The sequence below is a fragment of the Primulina eburnea genome, chromosome 12 (assembly GCF_022965805.1).
Source record: "Primulina eburnea isolate SZY01 chromosome 12, ASM2296580v1, whole genome shotgun sequence".
Taxonomy (NCBI): Eukaryota; Viridiplantae; Streptophyta; class Magnoliopsida; order Lamiales; family Gesneriaceae; genus Primulina; species Primulina eburnea.
Window position 1 is genome coordinate 14492525 of NC_133112.1, and position 20281 is coordinate 14512805.

The window sequence follows — 20281 nt, forward strand, 5'->3', positions numbered from 1 at the left end:
TTTTCCAAACCATGTTCCCAGTTAAACGTTTCTCCCCCCTCCAAGATGAGATCTCTGATGGCATAGAACAGATGCAGTCAAATGCTGCTGAGATCCCTCGAATCCAACAGCTTCTGTTAGCTCCTACTTCTGTGTTTGTAAACCCACGTAGGCAGATGGAGTTTGCAGCAAGGTTTCCTGCCCTTGGATTCCGGGGAACTCTGCATGTCTCCACGAAAGTATCAGATGCTTCTTGCTATCAATTCATTCAAGATCACGGCGCAAAATTCCTTGCGATTAGGAGGTTTTAAATCTGCTATGTATACTTGTATAAACTAATCGAATGAATTCTGTAAATAATTATCTTGTATTTTTTTCCTGGTCCATGAATATCGATCTTCTGTAATCGCTTGAGATGTTTTGCTAATCATCATTGGTTAAAACAAGAGTTGGTATTATAGTTTAGTTTGAGTACTGGATGTTATTTTGATGTTGATGTGTACGCGAGCAGACTGGGTCACCGAGGCGTAGCTCGTCCGGCGAGCCAAAATTTTTTCATTGTTTTCCAAATCATTTTCCAAGTTAAACGCATCTTCCCCCTCCAAGATGAGATCTCTGATGTCATAGAAAAGTTCCAGACAAATGCTGTTGAGATCCATCGATTCCAACAGCTTATGTTAGCTCTTTGTTTGTAAACACACGCTGGCAGATGGAGTTTGCGGCAAGGTTGCCTGCACTTGGATTCCGAGAAACTTTGCATGTCTCCACGAAAGTATCAGATGCTTCTTACAATCAATTCATTCATGATTACGACGCAAAATTCCTTGCGATTAGGAGGTTTTAAATCTACTATGTATACTTGTAGAAATTAATCGAATGAATTCTGTCAATAATTATCTTGTATTTTTTTCTGAACCATGAATATCGATATTCTGTAATCGCTTGAGCTGTTTTGCTAATCATCGTTGGTTAAAACAAGAGTTGGTAGTATAGTTTAGTTTTAGTATTGGATGTTATTTGGATGTTGATGTGTGTGCGAGCAGATTGGTTCGCCAAAACGTAGCTAGTCCGGCGAGCCAAATTATTTTCACTGTTTGCCAAACCATGATCCCAGTTAAACTCATCTTCCCCCTCCAAGCTGAGATCTCTGATGGCATAGAACATATTCAGACAAATGCTGCTGAGATCCATCGATTCCAACAGCATCTGTTAGCTCCTATTTCCGTGTTTGTAAACACACGCAGGCAGATGGAATTTGTGGCAATGTTTCCTGCCCTTGGATTCCTGTGAACTCTGCGTGTCTCCACGAAACTTTCAGATGCTTCTTACAATCATTTCATTAATGATCACGGCACAAATTCCTTGCGATTAAGAGGTTTTGAATCTGCTATGTATACTTGTAGAAATTAATCGAATGAATTCTGTCAATAATTAGCTTGTATTTTTTTTCTGGTCTATGAATATGGATCTTCTGTAATCGCTTGAGTTGTTTTGCTAATCATCGTTGGTTAAAACAAGAGTTGGTATTATAGTTTAGTTTGAGTACTGGATGTTATTTGGGTGTTGATGTGCGCGCTAGAAGACTAGTTTGCTGGAGCGTAGCTCGTCCGGCGAGCCAAAATTTCTTCATTGTTTACCAAACCATGATCCTAGTTAAACACATCTTCCCCCTCCAAGCTGATATCTCTTATGGTATAGAACATATTCAGACAAATGCTGCTGAGATCCATTGATTCCAATAGCTTCTGTTAGCTCCTACTTCTATGTTTGTAAACACACGCAGTCAGATGGAGTTTGCGGCAAGGTTGCCTGCACTTGGATTCCGAGGTACAAACTTCCAAGCTCTTCAACTTCGAATGTCCAACCAACGACACTTTTTTCAACCTGTGAGAATCCACGATGGACAAGTGTTCGAAAACAGTACAATTCGAAATGAAAAACCCAACATCTCGATCATCTACATGAAGAGAGTATAGAGACAATTTTCTGAGTTACTTGAGGCTCGAAAACAAACCTAAGTCGCCACCTTTGCTCTTAATCAAAGTCCTACGGGGAAAATTGTAATAGCCAGGCATAGCTTTGTTTTAATAAATTATGCGTATGTCAATGCTTTCTACTTCCTTTTCCAGCAACAATGGCAGCCACGTCTTAATATTGCCTCCCTTCAGATAGGGTGAATGAAATTTGAATTCTTCCAAAAAACGAGAGTCTTTGTTTGAAGCCAAGAAATCATAAGTCTCCTTCATGTGGTTGGGAAATTCTTTTTCGTGTAATTGTCCAAAATATTTGTCTTTTGATTGTTCAGAGGGATGTCGAGTGCTGAGGAGAGCCAAGTGATGTAAGTATACAGGTGGTGCCATGAGTAGATAGGATGCTGGTGGTGATAGCTTCTCGCACAGGCGAAGCTACGTATATAGATACCCGGGTTTTTAGCCCGGGTAGCCCAAATTTTTTTTAAAAAAATTATATGTAAATTTTGTATAATTTTGGATTAACATTATATTAGTCCGGGTAGATCAATTTAAAATATTAAAAGATTTTAGAGTTTAAAATTTCAGCCCATGCTGAGCCATATTCATGGCTCCGTCACTGGTTTCTCGCCATGTCAATCTATAGTTTATGGCCACAAGAACATCGTCGGTAACTGGCTGATCTTCTCCACCTCCCCGTTCTCACTCATTCTGAACAACCCAAAGAAAAGAAACGGAACTGTCCTGGCAATGCCCTGGATGCTTTAATAAATTCTAAAACGTTTATTTTAAATATTTATGGGTTTTATGATGAAACGTTAATGTTAAAAGATATGTTGCATGTTTGGTTTAAAAGAAAAATGGTTTATATGTTCATGTATTTTTATAAGTGATGGAAATATGAAAAGTTGAAAGAGGTGAATTGATTGTGACTAATACGATGATACAATGATATGATGATATGTAAGGCCAAGGCTCAATTGACGAGTGAGAGTGTCGCTGATGTCCCCGCCGCTTGGTACCGTGGTAATACGTAGATGGATCCATCGACCTACAGCTAATAAGAAAGTCACAATTGAGGATTTGAATTCTATAAAAAGGGAAACATATACGTATATGTTGACATGAAATATGATATGATATGTTGAAAGGAAAATGTTAAAGTTTATGTTCATGAAAAGGTATTTTAAGTAAAACTATTTTCACTGTTGCTTGTGAATGTATATGTATTGCATGTTATCGTGATTAAGGTTTGCTGAGTCAATAGACTCACTAGGTGTGATCGATGCAAGTGAGCATGAGATTTATAATAATGGAGGTCTAGATGGTCGATCTTGCTGGACTGAAGGTGCACACAACCTGAGGATCGTCGCTAGTTTTTCGCAAATAAATCTATGTTTATGATTTAAGTTTATGTTAAAGATTTTATGACATTATGATGCTTTTGAGAGGTTTTTGAGATGATGATAGAGATAAGTTTAATTTTTGAAATAATGTTAGTTTAGGTTGGGTGACGTTTTACGTCTTTATGCTTTGAATTACTCTCTTTTTGGTCGGCTTCAATTTTCGCTTCACTTTGAAATTTTAAAGCAAAAAATCTTTCTTTGAAAAACGAGTAGTGGACGTTTCACAAATTGCCTTGAAAATCGTGAAACTCACATGTATGACAAAATTTTCGTTGATACATTGCTGCTATATATATTAAGAACTTGTGCTTATGTTTTGGAATGGTCAAAATATATACTTCACATATCATCCGTTAGTTGATAGGCGTGTGTTGGAGCTAGTGAGATTTTCTCCTTGAAAATAGTGGTTCATTTGAGAATTGATCCTAATTCAATGCACTCTATTTCTTTGTAAATCTGGTGGATTTATTTCTTGGAGGTGATAGCCTGCTTGAAAGAAACTGCCAATGAAACAAGGGTACATATCATTTTAGGGTGACAGAGCTCTTCTCTCTGGATATTGTGTCCCTTTGAGAATTGATCTTAATTCCATGCGCCAACCTTGTATTAATGTCCGAGGTATAAATGCTGAACTATTTCTAGATTATCGGTTAATATTCATATCATTTGGATTTTTGTCAAGCAAGTTTTAGATATGTTGAACAAAAATTTACGTCCAGCAAAGTACAAATGATTTATCATATTGATAACTTTGTATGAAAAATTACATCATTTGAACATAATCAACTTTAATTGTTCTAATTTATTTTATATAGCGTACGTGTTTATCTCTAGTACTGATTTACCCGTAAGTCATTTCATTTTACCAATGGTATATTAGAAAATCCTCTACGTTCCAGATATTGATGAATGTTGATATTGTTTTAGTGATGCATGCGAATAAAGCCCTATTTAACTTTAATGAAAATGCAGTTTTGCCCCATGAAATTGCATCAAGGTTGAGATGCCTTCGCTGTTTGCAGCTATTTTAGGTTGATTTCTTGGTGAAGTAGCATTTTCTATTTCATATAAATTTATAGTGTTAATTATCGTGGGATATATATTCAATATAGAAGAATTTCTATGATAAAATTTATTACATGTTAGAAGGGTGTTCTGAATTTTTTCAAATATAATTTTACTGAATTTTTTCAAATAATAAAATCTAGATAATAGAGGATTTTCAAATATACTCGTGGGAAAATGAAATGGATTATTAATAAGTCATTAGAGACAAATACAATATATAAAATAAACTAGAGTAATTAAAGTTGATTATGTTCAAATGATATAATATTTTCAGACAAAGATATTTTTAAAGTAGATGCCCTGCAAGCCAATGGTTGGTTAGGGAATTTATTGACTCAAGTAAAATAAACAATATTTATTTTAATATAATTTAACTTTTAATAGTTTCGTGATACTTTATCTGTATACCCATGCAATCAGCATAGATAAAGTCCTTGATTATGCTTTAATACAAATGAATCGTAATTCGATGTTGAAACTCATTTGTAAACACTGTATAATCTAAATTCGTTCCTAGTCGATTCAGCCGCCTAAAACATGGATAAATGTCGCTTGAGCTCGAGACTAGCATATGTGATGTTGTGTACTGCGTTTCTTGGTAAGGGCATAGAGATGTCCAAACATGCAGATGGGTAGTCATATGATGATTATATCGAACAACCCTCCCTCGGACTTTTCAAGTAGTTATCATTCATCGAGAGGATAAGTTCGTGGTTATGATTATACACCATTACTCCTTACGACCTGGGACAACACTGAGGCTCTATATGCTAAGGCTGTGCTTTGACTCGTTTACCGGCTCCATGAGAGTCATCAGGTGGCGAGGTTGGGTACAGTTGCGACACATATAGGAGCCAGTGTATTGTAGTCGGGGATTCACCGCTCACCTACGGGTGTGGATATGCTATGTGATCTAATGAAATAATAGTGCATGGAATCTCTTGCCAGAGCATGAGATGTACGTTAGAGAAAGAGTTCTCAAATAGTACACACGATGCCACTATTATAGTTATCACATAGTTATCGAATTAATATAAAACTATCGATGAACCAATGGTTGCAGATTCGATCGGGATATATGAGATGAAAGGACCGTACTGTACGTTAATCATAATCGACTCGTTCTTGCAGGCACTATCAGTGATGCCTAGGGGATCATGGGGCAATGCTACTAGACGCTCTTACCATGATCCGATGGATGTAATCAGAAATGAGTTCTGACATTCTTGATCAAGGTGTTGATGTAAAGAATGAGGCTAACTAGGGTAATCCCGAATAAAGGATTATGTCCTGAATCACAAAGAGTTGTGAATCCACGGCTAGCTGTATCCCTGAACCATTGAGGGTCACACAAGCACTGGATCGTTTATTCCCGTGGAGAGAATAAATTCAAGGAGTTGAATTTATATTATGATATAGTAAATTCAATGAGTTGAATTTATGATAATTAAATTTTGAGAAAATAAATTCAAGGAGTTGAATTTATGAGATAGTAAATTCAAGACGTTGAATTTATGAAATTTGGAGAGAATAAGTTCAAGGAGTTGAATTTATAAAATTTGATAATTTAATTTATTAAACTCAAAAGTTGGATTTATTAAATATTAAATTTTGGAGGTGATAAAATTCAAAGAATTGAATTTATAATTTAAATATTAAATGAAAATGTTGAATTTATAATGTATTTAATAAAGCTCAAAGGTTGAGTTTATTAAATATTAAATTAAATATAGTGAGAAGTATGTTTAATGGGCTTGTAGGAGTACAAGTCCAACATACTAAATAATTAAAGTTTAATGGACCTTGATTAATTAATTAAACTAGTTGTACTAGTCCAATTAATTAATCAAGCCCATTAATGTTAATTAAAAAGTCCATGTATTATTTTATGATAATTAGGTCATCACTTAATTATAAATAATGGTTGATGAACTAAACCCTAGCCTCCATGACTTGCCATTCTCGTGAGTAATATTTTTATTGAAATTTGTTAACTTAATTAATATTATTAATTAAGGAAATTACAATTAGAAATATTAATAAGGATTTCATCCTTATTTACGTGAATGGCATCCAAAAGGCTTTTAAAAAGGGACTTTCGGCTTCTTCCCAATTGGAATTGCTGCTCTCGATATTTTTTTTCTTTCGCAAAGAAGTTTCGGCCACCTTATTTGATAGGGATTGGGTCGATTTTTCTTTGTGTTCTATCTCTACGCAAAATATTTTCCAATTTTCTAGTGCAAATTGAAAGATGAATAAATCATCTAGTCGTGGACCTGATTAGAAGAATAAAGAAGGAGTTCCTTGAAGAAAGTTCGTAGAGATTAATCAAGAGCTATCTCCGCTAACCCGGAATAGTTGGAGCCAATTGACTTATTCACCAAAGTTATAAATTCTATCACCCTATGAATGTTTATGTTAAAATATACGAGCGTCCAAAGCAAATCATATTTTGATTGTCAAAATAAAAAAAAAAATTTAAAACTTTCGCTGCGTTTGGGCGTGTAGAAAACCGAGATCCAATAGTGGTATCAGAGCCAGGCTTTCTAAATCGTATGATTTTAAATTATATTGAATAATTATTTCTAACCACACAAGAAAAATTTTCAGAAAACTGATGCAGCATAAAAAGGGTTTATTTTTCTAGAACAAAAAATAAAAAAAATTTAATTTTTCGGATCTGCCCTGAACTGTTCCGGGCAGACCGCGCGCAGCGTGCAGAGACGTGCAGCGTGCGCGCGCCGTGCGGCGCCTCCGCACGCTGTGCGCCGCCATGTGCGGCGCGCGGCGCTGCGAGCACAGGAGCGCTGCCACTGCCCGAAACATTCGGGCAGCGGGCGGGAAGCGCGGGCGGCTGCTCGAGAACGTCTCGGGATTCGTGCTAGATGATGGGCTTGAATTGTTTGGGTCTAAGCTGCAATTTTTTTATTTTTCAAACTTTTGGGTAAAATTGATATTTTTGAAAATTGGTTCAATTTTTCTTTTGGAAATTAATTTTTTGGAAAATTGATAATTTTCTTGTAAAATAAATAATTAGAATATGATTTTAATTATTTATGGTAAAAATGATTTTTTACAAGAAATCAATTATTATTGAATTAATTTGAAATTAAATAAAAGTGATTATTTAATTTATTAAATTCTTTAATAATTGTGGTGGTTAGTGATAAATTATTAGATATATGATTTATCAATTAATTAAATTGTTTAATTAAATTGATGTTAATATTTGATATTAAATACATGAAGGATGATCAAGAACCTTAACCAATGTGTTAGGTGTATGTTAAGATATTTTACTGTTTTTATTCATTTTTATAATATTTGATATTATTAAAATGGGCCTGGTTTATGGCCCGTTCCCACCCCCATGAGATGTATCCCCTTATGTGACATGGCTATTTAAATGTTATTATTAAAAATAGTGGGAGATCAAGACTGGAAGATGGTGGGACCGATGAACAAGATGAAGACATGTAAAATATTGGAAGCTCTTGTAATAGTGGCATTTGCATCCCTGCATTCACCTAGGTTTTGGACCTGGATCCATGTTTGGCTCACATGGATCTAATATCTAGTGTTGGCAATCGATAATCCTTATTTATTGTTGAATGTCATATTATGATATATGCGATATATAGTAGTATGCATGTATGTATATTATTAAATAATATAGTTGCATGAATCCGACAAACATACAAACTCGTTGCACACGATTTTTAAAATTAAAATGATGAGGCCATTTTAAAAATTAAAATCTCTCATTTTGAATAAAATTCAAAATTTATATCAAACCTAAAAAGTAAAATTAAAAGAGTTTAATTTTTGCTTGCCTTCCATCAACCGTGGTTGCATGTTGATCGCTACCCGCGGACACTGTCTGGCTTATATTATTGGGGAGGCCTCTACGTCGGAAAGCTGTGACTTCCACCGGACATATGATGTGAATTGAGTGGAACTCCCATGACTTCGGCTCATATTATTGGGAGAACTCATGGCGACTGTCTGCTACAATTCAATATTGATGGGTCAGTTTGACACGCGAAAATAAACAACGTAATATTATTGGGTCCTTATTAAACGTGAGGCAAAACACGCGGAGGTTGCATAGGGATGCAATTGGATTCTACCTTTTAGAAATTATAATTGGCTGATATTATTCGGGATTATAATTGGTTAATTGGACTCTACGTGCCCACTAAGGAAATATGATTTTCTTTTTTCATCAGAGAGTGGTGAAAATATCAAAAAATGGGAGAGAGATTTATAAAATAAAATCCATATTTTATATCTTAAAATTATTTTAAAATAATTAGCAACCATTATTCTGTTTCTGTATCAGTATATTTTCGACTTCGTCACGTAATCAATTTTTATTATTAACAAGCTAATTGAATCTAATTTTCAAGACAAGTTGGGAAAATTGTTCTGAATTCAGAGAAAATAGCATACACACTAATGTCAGTCTTGTGAACTGACAAAGCATGCAAGATGGTAGGACCATAGTATGCAAGCTAAAGTGTAACATGCTCGCTTCTATGTCGAATGAACTGTTGGACAGTTTGAGGAAATGTTGAATGCTGCTGACATTCGAATGCATGTGCAAGAGTTGCATGGTGCATGAAACTCGTACGATGATGCACACCACTTTCAAGGAGCTCGTGACTACACATATGCAAGATGAGGCTTTGGCCCATGAGCGTAGTGTACGTATGACTGGGCTTACTAAGAATGTGGTGGGCCTCGAATATGTGATTCCTAACGAGTTACTAGATAACATCAATTTTTTGTCTTTCTCTTCCTCATTTGACGGGGTTATGGTGAATTGAATAAGATATATGATAGCCTTGAAGAGCTAGTCAATACACTCATAACTTATGAGATCACCATAAAACAGGGAATTGTTGTTTTTCTAATGGGCCTCTCGTCAGACGAAAAATGACCCAGAAGATAAGGGAAAGAAATATTCTGCCCCTCACAAGAAAAGCAATCCCAATAAGAGGCAAACTCTGAAGGACATTTAAAAGGACTACAAAGCCCGATAAATCAGAACATATTTCACAAGTCCGGACATAAGAAATTGTATGCGCCAGAAATGTTCTGGAAATGATAAGTGAATGTCCAAGTAAACATGATTTCAACAATAAAAGAAAGTTAGATGATCCAAATCCCACACAAATATGGCACGCTAGATAATGTCACATTTCTCAAAGAAGGATGCACAAACTAGTGGGAGAAGGCATGTTTGACTTGTCAGACATAAATTCTCTACTTACTTGTAAATCCTGTCTAAAAGAAAAAAAGACAAAGACTCCATTCGATGGAAAAGTGAAACGTGTGCATGGTCTACTAGATTTGATCCACATAGACGTTTGTGGCCCGTTAAGTGTTAGCACAAAATATGGGCAATCCTACTTCTTTACCTTTACCGATGACCATTCGAGGTATGGGTGTGTTTATTTGTTAAAACACAAATCTGAAGCATTTGAAAGGTTCAAAGAATTCAGATCTGAAGTAGGAAAACCAGCTAGAAAGAAGTATTAAGGCATTTCGATCTGATTGAAGTGGAGAATATTTGAGTGCTGAATTTTTTGGTTATCTAAAAGAGAATGTGATTCTCTCACAGTGGACTCCACCAGCAACACCACAATTGAATGGTGTTTCTGAACGTCGCAATCAAACCTTGTTGGACATGGTTCGATCTATGATGGGATTTATTGAATTGCCTACATCTTTTTGGGGTTTTGCGCTTGAAACTGTGGCACTGTTGTTGAATAATGTCCATACTAAAGCAGTGGATAAAACACCATATGAGATATGGTTGGGAAAAACTCCCAAATATTCTTACAAGAGAATATGGGGATGTCCTTCTTACGTGAAGCAGACAGTGGGAGACAAATTGGATAGTAGATCCACTTTGTGCTACTTTGTACGATATCCAAAGAATTTTGTTGGGTATTATTTCTATCGTCCCAATGAAGCAAAAGTGTTTGTTTCAAGAAATGCCACTTTTTGGAAAAGGAATTTCTATTAGATATAAAATGCAAGATGACAGAACTTGAAGAAATTCAAGATACTCCCTCAACTGTAGAACTTTAACCCATTTCCCAAGAACCAGTAGTTGAAGTACAAGCTCCTAGGAGGTTTGATAGGGTTATTAGACCACCTGCAAGACATACGCTTCTTCATGAACAAATCCACGATGGGCATTGTGTTGGATGTGATCCAATGAATTTCAAAGAAGCAATATCTGATACTGATTCAACCAAATGGCTTGAAGCCATGCAATCAGAAATGGACTGATCGAGCAAAACTTGCACAGTGAATAGTCCCAAAATTTATTTTATAAATGAAAGCTCGATTTAAATATCGCAAGTGCATGATAGTCAAGTTATAATAAACATAAGTGAATACGAGTATCGTTTCACAAGGACTGTGTTACACTATTTTTATTTTCAAGTACAATTTCTTTAGCAACGATAAAATGAGTTGATGATTAATCTAATGTAAATTAAACAACTAAAATAATTAAAATGCAAAGAAAACGTATTCAAGAAAGCAATGATTAATTTGGATTAAATCAATTGAGAAATGAATTTGTTGGGAATTAGCAGTTCACCTACCACTCGTGTTTAAATAACTACACTCGACTTTTACTCGTGCATTCGACGGAATTCCCTAGACTAATTAATATACTATGTCGAGCTATATTAATACTAATAAAAAAACATGCAGTACTCAAGTGTCCTCAAATATTTAACAGTTCAAGATTGCATTACATTCTATGGAATCCACTAGCTTTCATTCGGGTGAACTATCACTATCGACACGTATCCAATTCCGTATATCTACTAAAATTGTAAATCCGTGGTTTATACTATTTGATTCTATTGTTAATTATTCTATCGAAATCATCAACAACATGAAATAATCAAAGGAAGTTAGCTAGGCTTCGATTGAAACAAGAACGAACAATAGCATTAACAAATCACTAATAAAAACGTCGAGAAATAATGTTAAACACCGAGTACTGGGTAGGATCCCCTCAAATCCCAACAAATCTAGAGTTTTAGCTACTGAAATTCATGATAAAAACCACAATCAATGTAAGAAATAAAATACTGAATAATAAAAATACTAAAGATGACGATGGATGACGGCTACGACGCGTGGAAATCTCAAGGTCTTCGAAATCTCCTTTTCTCCTAGCCTCCTCTCCAAGAAAAATGATGAAAAGTCTGATAAAAGATGAAAAACGGCTGCTGATCTCGTGTGTTAGGTTTTTGTGTAGGATAGAGTCCCTAGAAATTTGGAAACAAATCTTTCTCAATCTCGCTTCTCGCTAGGGCGGTATATTTTGACCGCCCTAGCGAGAGGTCCTCGAATAAGCTTCCTCGAGTATGTCCCTGGTTTCGCTGGGGCGGTCACTTTTGACCGCCCTAGCGAGACACTTGCGCAAAATAATCATCGGCCAGACCACAATGCTCGTGACCGCCCGAGCGAGACCTCTTCGATATTATGCCAAAGTTTCTCCCACTTTTTGGTTCAATTCCTACAAAATAACCATAGAATACACGAGATCAGTCAAATGCTAAATAATGCTAAAAAAATGCAAAATTCAACTAAAACAAACTAATATGATGCATGAACGCGACTCAAAACCAACACTAAAAACACGTAAAAACGAGTCCAATCAACCCCCTCATACTAACCTTTTGCTCGCCCTCGAGCAAAATATGTTAAAACACGAGATTCTAAACAAACACAACAACCACAAAATACTCAAACAAGAAATAACCAACACAAGTAAATGTCCATGGTGAGTTAACAACTGTTATGCTCATGCCTCAGCGAACTTTCCCACGTACAAATCATAATCAAGTCAAATCGCAAACGAATACTCATTCTCATCTACACATAAATCTCGACACTAATTTGAACGTGTGTGTGTGTCATGATGGGTCTAGTCATTCGTATTTCAAATAGATCAATCATCAAATCATGCGAGTCACTCAATTAACACTTCAAGACAAGTCTCACTAGCATGCACCCCCGTGTCCATTTATCACTAACCATAAGTTGAACTTTATTCAATTCTTAAGTGCAGATAAGGGTGTCGAAAAGAAGGAAAATAAGCTCAAGTGGCTAAAAGTCGGGAGTACACCGATCATTTTCATTGTGCAATCGTCAAGACTTTCCTCGTCTCCTTATATCTCCAACTTTTAGCCTAGGAATAGAATTTCATTCCTTTTATTTCGGCTCCCCCTCACCTTACATCTCCACCATTTTTTCTTTTTTTTTTTTGATGCATAATTTTCACACATGTACTCCCTAGGCTAAGAATATATAACCTTGGATTACAGCTGGTTAGGGGTATGATATTTTTATTCAGTGCATTGAAAAAGGGGTATATGTAAAGTTCAAGGCAAATCAAATGTTCTCATTCAAGGTCCCAATTAGTGACTTATTTTCACGGGTTTACATGCTAAATCAACTCATAAATGATGCCTTTAAAGTTAACCACACAAAACCTTCAGATTTCACCATGATTCCTACAAAATTCTAGTCCCCACACATATGTGCTCAAAAAGTTCAAACGTTGTACCAAAATTCATGCTTTGACAATTAAGAGTATCATTCATGAGATGACCCAATCAATACTTTTGTATACTATCAATTCAACATCATCATTGGCTCATAAACTATGTCTTCTCACCATAAACAACACCAAACATGCAATACTATAACGTACTAAAAAACAACCAACTCAACACAAGCAATACTAACAACCTACCCCCCCTCATACTAGAGTTGTGCAATGCCCTCATCGCACAAAACGAAACAAACACTAAAAACATAACAACTCATGAATGTAAATGCAAAGACAGAATATGCAAAATAAAAAGAAAGGGGAAACAGTAAACTCCCCTGATAAAAAATCATCCTCCTCCTTATTCTCTGGCGGTGGAACTCCCTCTGCAGCTGCTGGGGGCATAGGATAATGGTACTGAAACTGGAAGGGTGGCGGGTATGCGGGTGTAGGTGGACGTCCGGAAGTGTCGATGCCCAAATGAGTTGAGATCCCCTGCACCAGGTATTCGATGTTCTGAATGTGAGCCTGATTAACGGCCTGGTACTCAGTCTGATAAGTGGCCCAAGCGCCCAATTCGTCGATGCGATCTCGCATGGCACAGCGGCGTGGCTGCGGAGGTGGTGGGGCATGTCCTAAGGCCGGAGGTGGTTGAGCTGCTCCCCCATAATCGAAAAATACCTCCTCGGGCAGCTCAGCCTGTCTTTTCTCCCTCTTGGATCTATAAAGAGCCTCATCAATGGCTCTCATCGGCGGTAACCACTCATCATCATCTGCAAATATCACCCCCGCTCGGGCACACAGCTCAGTCACTATCGTCGGGAAGTAAAAATCCAAATTGTTGCTATTTATACACATGTTAAGCTGTCCGAAAATGAGCCTACCCACATCAATCACCATCTCAGTATAGATGGCATAAAGAACAACTGCCCACTCACGCTGCACATCACTCGTATGACCGACCGGCATCAATCTCTTAGACAAGAACGCATACCACAATGCCACGTCCACTTTCAAAAAATTTTCAAGAAAAACCGTATACGTCCCCGGTTGTTTCCACGTGGTGCCCGGATAACAGAGTGTGCGAATGATCAAATCATAATCCGGGTTAAGCACCCACGCCTGAAACACCGAATCATCCACCGCCGGTAAACCCAACATGTCATTGATCGTCTCGGAATCATACGGGACTAGATGTCCCCTCACAAATGCCTTATGCTCATTCCCCTCCGGAGCATTGGCATAGAATTCACGCACAACCGGAACCACTGCTGCATTCGGTTGTGCCACAAAGGTAGTCCACCCTCTTCCTGCTACTTGGAACTCCGCAAATTGACCGATAATAAACGAGCTAAATACACGCTCAGGGATTGGTTTCCTATGGAGTCTAGCATGCTCAAATCTCTCCCTAGCTTTTTCATTCACAAACATAGATGGAGTGGAACGAGAACTAGAAGCACCATGAGTTACCTTAGATCTTTTGGGTGCCATTGTGGAAAATTGGAGAAGAGCACAAGTAGCCCGTAGTAGGAAGATGTTTTCCGGAACTTGGTGTCGGTTGGGAACGGAAGAGGCGGCCGGAAAAGAGCGGCGGTGGCCGGAAATCTTGGGTTCGCCGGAGAGTTGAGTTCTTGACCGTAAAAATCGCGTCTTGACACTTGGTGAAGGTGAGGGTGCACGATTGTACCTGAAATTTTGTGAGAAGAGATGAATTGAGTGAGATTGAGAGATTGGGAGCAAAAAATCGGGAAAGGGGGTGAGGGTTTCGAAGTGGGGAAGAAAAGAGAAGAGGAAAGTTTTTATAATCTGCGCGACTCGCTAGGGCGGTCAAAACTGACTGCCCGAGCGAGAAGTTTTCGAAAAAAAATTTTTGTTAATCTGCGCGACTCGCTAGGGCGGTCAAAATTGACCGCCCGAGCGAGAAGTTTTCGAGGAGAAAAATTTTTTTTTCTGCGCGACTCGCTGGGGCGGTCAATTACCGCGAGAAGTTTTCGGGGAGAAAATTTTTTTTATCTGCGCGACTCGCTAGGGCGGTATATTTTGCCCGCCCTAGCGAGAAGTTTTCGCAAAAGACTTTTTTTAAAAAAAAAGAGTACCCGCTGGGGCGGTCAGTTTTGACCGCCCGAGCGAGAAGTGTTCGGGAAAAAATTTGAACGCAATGCCATGCAACTACCTAAATGCAAATGATGCGATTAATAACTAAAAAAATATAATCAAAATAAATATAAGGAGTAGAAGTAGTTCTCAATTTATAGTCTAGAGCTCGACTTTTCACCCATGTCCTCAATGACTGTCATGGAGCCGAGTGACTCCAATTTGTGGCTCAATTGTGCCACCGATATAGTGCTTCAATCTTTGAGCGTTCACAGTAAATGTCTCCTCCTTGCCATCATGTAACACCACTGCACCCGATGGGAACACCTTGACTATAGTGAATGGTCCTGACCACCTTGACTTTAGCTTGCCCGGAAAGAGTCGTAAGCGAGAATTGTATAACAACACCGCTTCACCCACTTTGAATTCCCTTCTTATAATGTGTTTATCATGGGCTCGTTTGGTGCGTTCCTTGTAAGATAGTGCAAGATCATAAGCTTTTCCTCGAAACTCATCTAACTGATTCAATTGCAGCAATCGTTTTTCACCTGCAAGAGCAAAATCAAAGTTTAGTGCTTTGGTCGCCCAATATGCTCTATGCTCTAATTCTACTGGTAGATGACATGCTTTACCAAAAAGCAACCTATATGGTGTAGTGCCTATAGGTGTTTTAAAAGCAGTACGATAAGCCCACAAAGCATCATCTAACCGAATGGACCAGTCCTTTCTATTCACATTAACTGTCTTTTCTAGAATCCTCTTAATTTCTCGATTGGATACTTCAACTTGTCCACTAGTTTGGGGATGGTATGAAGTGGAGACCTTCTGGGTGACATCATATTTGCCCAACAGTTTATCAAAAATTTTGTTGCAAAAATGGGTGCCACCATTACTTATGATTGCACGTGGTGCACCAAATCGATTAAAAATATGTTTCTTCAAAAATTTTAACACCACTTGTGCATCATTAGTGGCCAAGCCTCTGCCTCCACCCATTTAGATACATACTCCACTGCCACCAAAATATATTTTTTCGTGAAAGAACTAGGAAACGGTCCCATAAAGTCTATCCCCCACACATCAAAAATCTCACACTCAATGATATTATTTAAAGGTATTTCGTGACGGTTAGATATGTTACCTGTCCGCTGGCATTTATCACAATGTAGCACATAAGAACGAGCATCTTTAAAGAGAGTTGGCCAATAAAAGCCACTTTCAAGTACCTTGGATGCCGTCCTTATTGATCCGAAATGACCACCTACCTCCCGATCATGGCAATGGTTGAGAATTCGATCAAACTCTTCCTCCGCAACACACCGTCTTATCATGGAATCTGCACAATTTTAAACAAAAACGGTTCCTCCCAAAAATAGTATTTCACGTCAGAAAAGAATTTCTTTCGTTGGTGAAACGATAGGTTTGGTGGAGGTGTGCCTGTGACAAGAAAGTTAGCGAAATTTGCATACCATGGACAAAGTTTCATCTCAAGCAATTGTTCATCCGGAAACCAGTCATCTATATCATCGTCACTGCCCTTAATTCTAACATGCTCAAGCCTAGACAGATGATCAGCAACTACATTTTCCACACCCTTTTTATCTCGAATCTCAAGATCAAATTCTTGCAATAATAAAATCCACCTAATTAACCTAGGTTTCGCATCTTTCTTAGCAAACAAGTATTTGAGGGCAGAATGATCTGAATACACAGTTACTTTAGACAGAACAAGGTATGAATGAAATTTATCGAAAGAAAATACTATAGCAAGTAATTCCTTTTCAGTAGTAGCGTAATTCAATTGAGCATCATTTAAAGTCTTACTTGCATAGTAGATGGTATGAAATACCTTGTTCTTCCTTTGACCCAGCACCGCACCAACAGCTGTATCACTAGCATCGCACATCACCTCAAACGGTAACTCCCAATCAGGGGCAGTCAGAACAGATGCTGTCACCAAGCTTTCCTTGAGTATCTCGAATGCATACAGACAAGCAGAATCAAAATTAAATTCAACATTTTTCATCAACAAAGAGGATAAAGGTTTAGCAATTTTAGAAAAATCTTTAATAAAGCGCCTATAAAAACCAGCATGTCCTAGGAAACTTCTAACTCCTTTTATTGATGAAGGTGGTGGTAAGTTTTTTATTACTTCCACCTTGGCCTTGTCGACCTCAATTCCATTCTCTGATATCTTGTGTCCTAACACGATCCCCTCTTGAACCATAAAATGACACTTCTCCCAATTTAACACCAAATTGCTCTCTTCACATCTAATTAACACCAAGTTCAAATTCTCTAGACATTCATTAAATGAGGAGCCAAAAATAGAGAAATCATCCATAAAAATTTCAAGAAAATTTTCAATCATGTCATGAAAGATAGCGGTCATGCATCTTTGAAATGTTGCAGGTGCATTGCATAAACCAAAGGGCATACGCCTAAACGCAAAAGTACCATAAGGGCAAGTGAAAGTAGTTTTATCTTGGTCCTCAGGTGCAATTGTGATTTGATTGTATCCCGAGTATCCATCTAAAAAGCAATAAAATTCATGACCTGCTAATCGTTCAATCATTTGATCGATAAATGGCAAGGGAAAGTGATCTTTACGGGTTGCATCATTCAATTTCCTATAATCTATGCACACACGCCAACCCGTAACAGTTCTAGTGGGAATCAACTCATTTTTTTCATTAGTAATAACAGTAATCCCACCCTTTTTAGGCACACATTGTACAGGACTTACCCATGCACAATCAGAGATAGGATAGATGATACCTGCATCCAGAAGTTTAATTGTTTCAGCTTTTACTACCTCTTGCATCTTTGGATTGAGTCTCCTTTGTGGTTGTGCTAGAGGTGAGTATTTATCTTCCATAAGAATTTTGTGCATGCAGATCGAAGAACTTATCCCTTTTATGTCTGAAACCTTCCAAGTTAACGCCCCTTTATGCTCCTTGAGGACTCCCAAGAGCTTACTCTCCATATCATCTGTCAAAGAAGAGGAAATAATAACAGGCAATTTATTATTTTCTCCTAAATATACGTACTTGAGATGTGGAGGTAGTGGTTTGAGCTCCAAAGTAGGTGGCTCCTCTAGGCTTGACTTTTGAGGCATTAAATCTTTTCTGTCTCCCAATTCCTCTAGTCTAAACCTCACTTGCTTTCTCCAAGGTGGAATGGCATTCAAATGAGCTACCATCTCCATCTTTTCCTCGTCTAGCTCGTCCTCCTGCTTTTCAGTAGTGAGAGTGGCCTCCAATGGTTCTTTCAATCCATCTTGCACAAAATCACAAACAAGATAATCCAAGACATCAATACGAAAGCAACTATCATTGTGCATTGTGTGCTTGAGAGTATTGAAAACATCAAAAATAATTTCTTCTTCTCCAACTCTCAGTCTCAATTTCCCCTCCTCAACATCAATCAGTGCTTTCCCTGTAGCCAGAAACGGTCTCCCTAGGATTAAAGGCATCTCTAAATCTTCCTCCATGTCAAGTACCACAAAGTCTGCAGGAAAAATAAACTTATCCACTTTCACCAGAACATCTTCGATAATCCCACGTGGATACTTGACATATCTGTCAGCCAGCTGCAACGACATCCTAGTTGGCTTGGGCTCGCCTAATCCCAGTCTCCTAAACACAGAAAAAGGCATCAGATTAATACTCGCACCAAGATCACATAGAGCTTTATGAAAATTAATGTCACCAATAATGCAATGTATAGAGAAACTCCCTGGATCTTTTTGCTTAGGAGGCATCTTGTTTTGAACTAAAGCAGAGCAATTTTCGGTCAAATTCACCGTCATATGATCTTCTAGCTTCCGCTTATTTGCTAATATATCTTTCAAGAATTTTGCATAACTTAGCATATTCAATAAAGCATCAGCAAAAGGAATGTTAATATGCAATTTTTTAAATATCTCAAGAAATTTACCAAATTGTGCATCTAATTTAGCTTTCTTCATTGCTGCAGGAAAAGGTGCAGGGATAACAATTTTATTCTGTGCAATAGGTGTAGATGTAGAGTTAGAAGACTTACCTCCTCGATTTTCCACCTCATCCTCACCGTGCTTGGTCTTTTCCTCATTAGACTCGAGTGCTTTTCCACTACACAATTCCACCGCCTTCACATGTTCTCTTGGGTTACTTTTCGTGTTGCTTGGCAAAGCTCCCTTCTCCCTGTTAGCAATCAACTTAGCCAATTGTCCAACTTGATTCTCTAACCCCTTTATGGATGCATCTTGGTTCTGAAATCTCGTCTCTGTTGCAGAAATAAACTTAGTCATCATTTGCTCTAAATTGGACTTCTCCTCCCGAGACGGTTCTGGCTTGAATCCTTGGTGCATCCCATATGGTGGACCTCTTTGTTGACGATTTTGGTTGTTTTGACCTCCCCATGAAAAGTTTAGGTGATTCCTCCATCCCGGATTATATGTGTTCGAGTAAGGGTCATTTCTAGGACGGTTCTGGAATCCCACTTGTTTTACTGGTGCTCCCTCACGCACATAGAATGGATTGCCATCTTGGCAATCCTGCACATCATGCTCACCCCCACACTTATCACAGAAAATTTCTTGCAGACGCATAGCCGACCCACTCATGCTCATCCCATCAATCTTTCTATTCAAAGCCTCTAACTGTGCTGAGACCGCCGACAAATCATTAACTTGATTAACTCCAGCACCTCGTCTCTGCCTATCAGACTGAGGATGATAGCTACTAGCAGCCATCTCCTCCAATAACTCATATCCTTCCTCCGCCGTCTTTCTCAGTAAGTTACCACAGGCAGCAGCATCTATCATAGTACGGTTAGGAGTAAGCAGACCGTAGTAGAAAGTTTGAACAACTAACCCAAGAGGCAGCTCATGGTGTGGACATCTCCTCAACAAGTCCTTGTAGCGCTCCCATGCCTCGTAAAGTGACTCTTGCTCATATTGGGCAAAAGTAGTAATGTCGGCTCTAAGCTCCATAGTCTTTGACGAAGGAAAGTACTTGATTAGGAATGCCTTTGCCATATCCTCCCATGTAGTAATAGACCCTACATGCAAACAGTTTAACCACGACATAGCTTTATCTCTCAGTGAAAATGGAAATAAACGCAAACGAACAGCATCATCAGACACGCCATTAAACTTAAAAGTATCACAAATTTCAAGAAAGTCATCTATA

The 20281-nt window shown here is 37.9% G+C and overlaps 1 non-coding gene across 1 annotated transcript; it reads left to right on the forward strand.

Annotated features, from left to right (window-relative positions):
* Positions 1–19972: 19972 nt before the first annotated feature.
* On the forward strand, positions 19973–20078 carry LOC140808526 (small nucleolar RNA R71). Its single transcript, XR_012112946.1, has one exon. It is a non-coding gene; the product is annotated as a small nucleolar RNA R71 (small nucleolar RNA).
* The last annotated feature ends 203 nt before the right edge of the window (positions 20079–20281 follow it).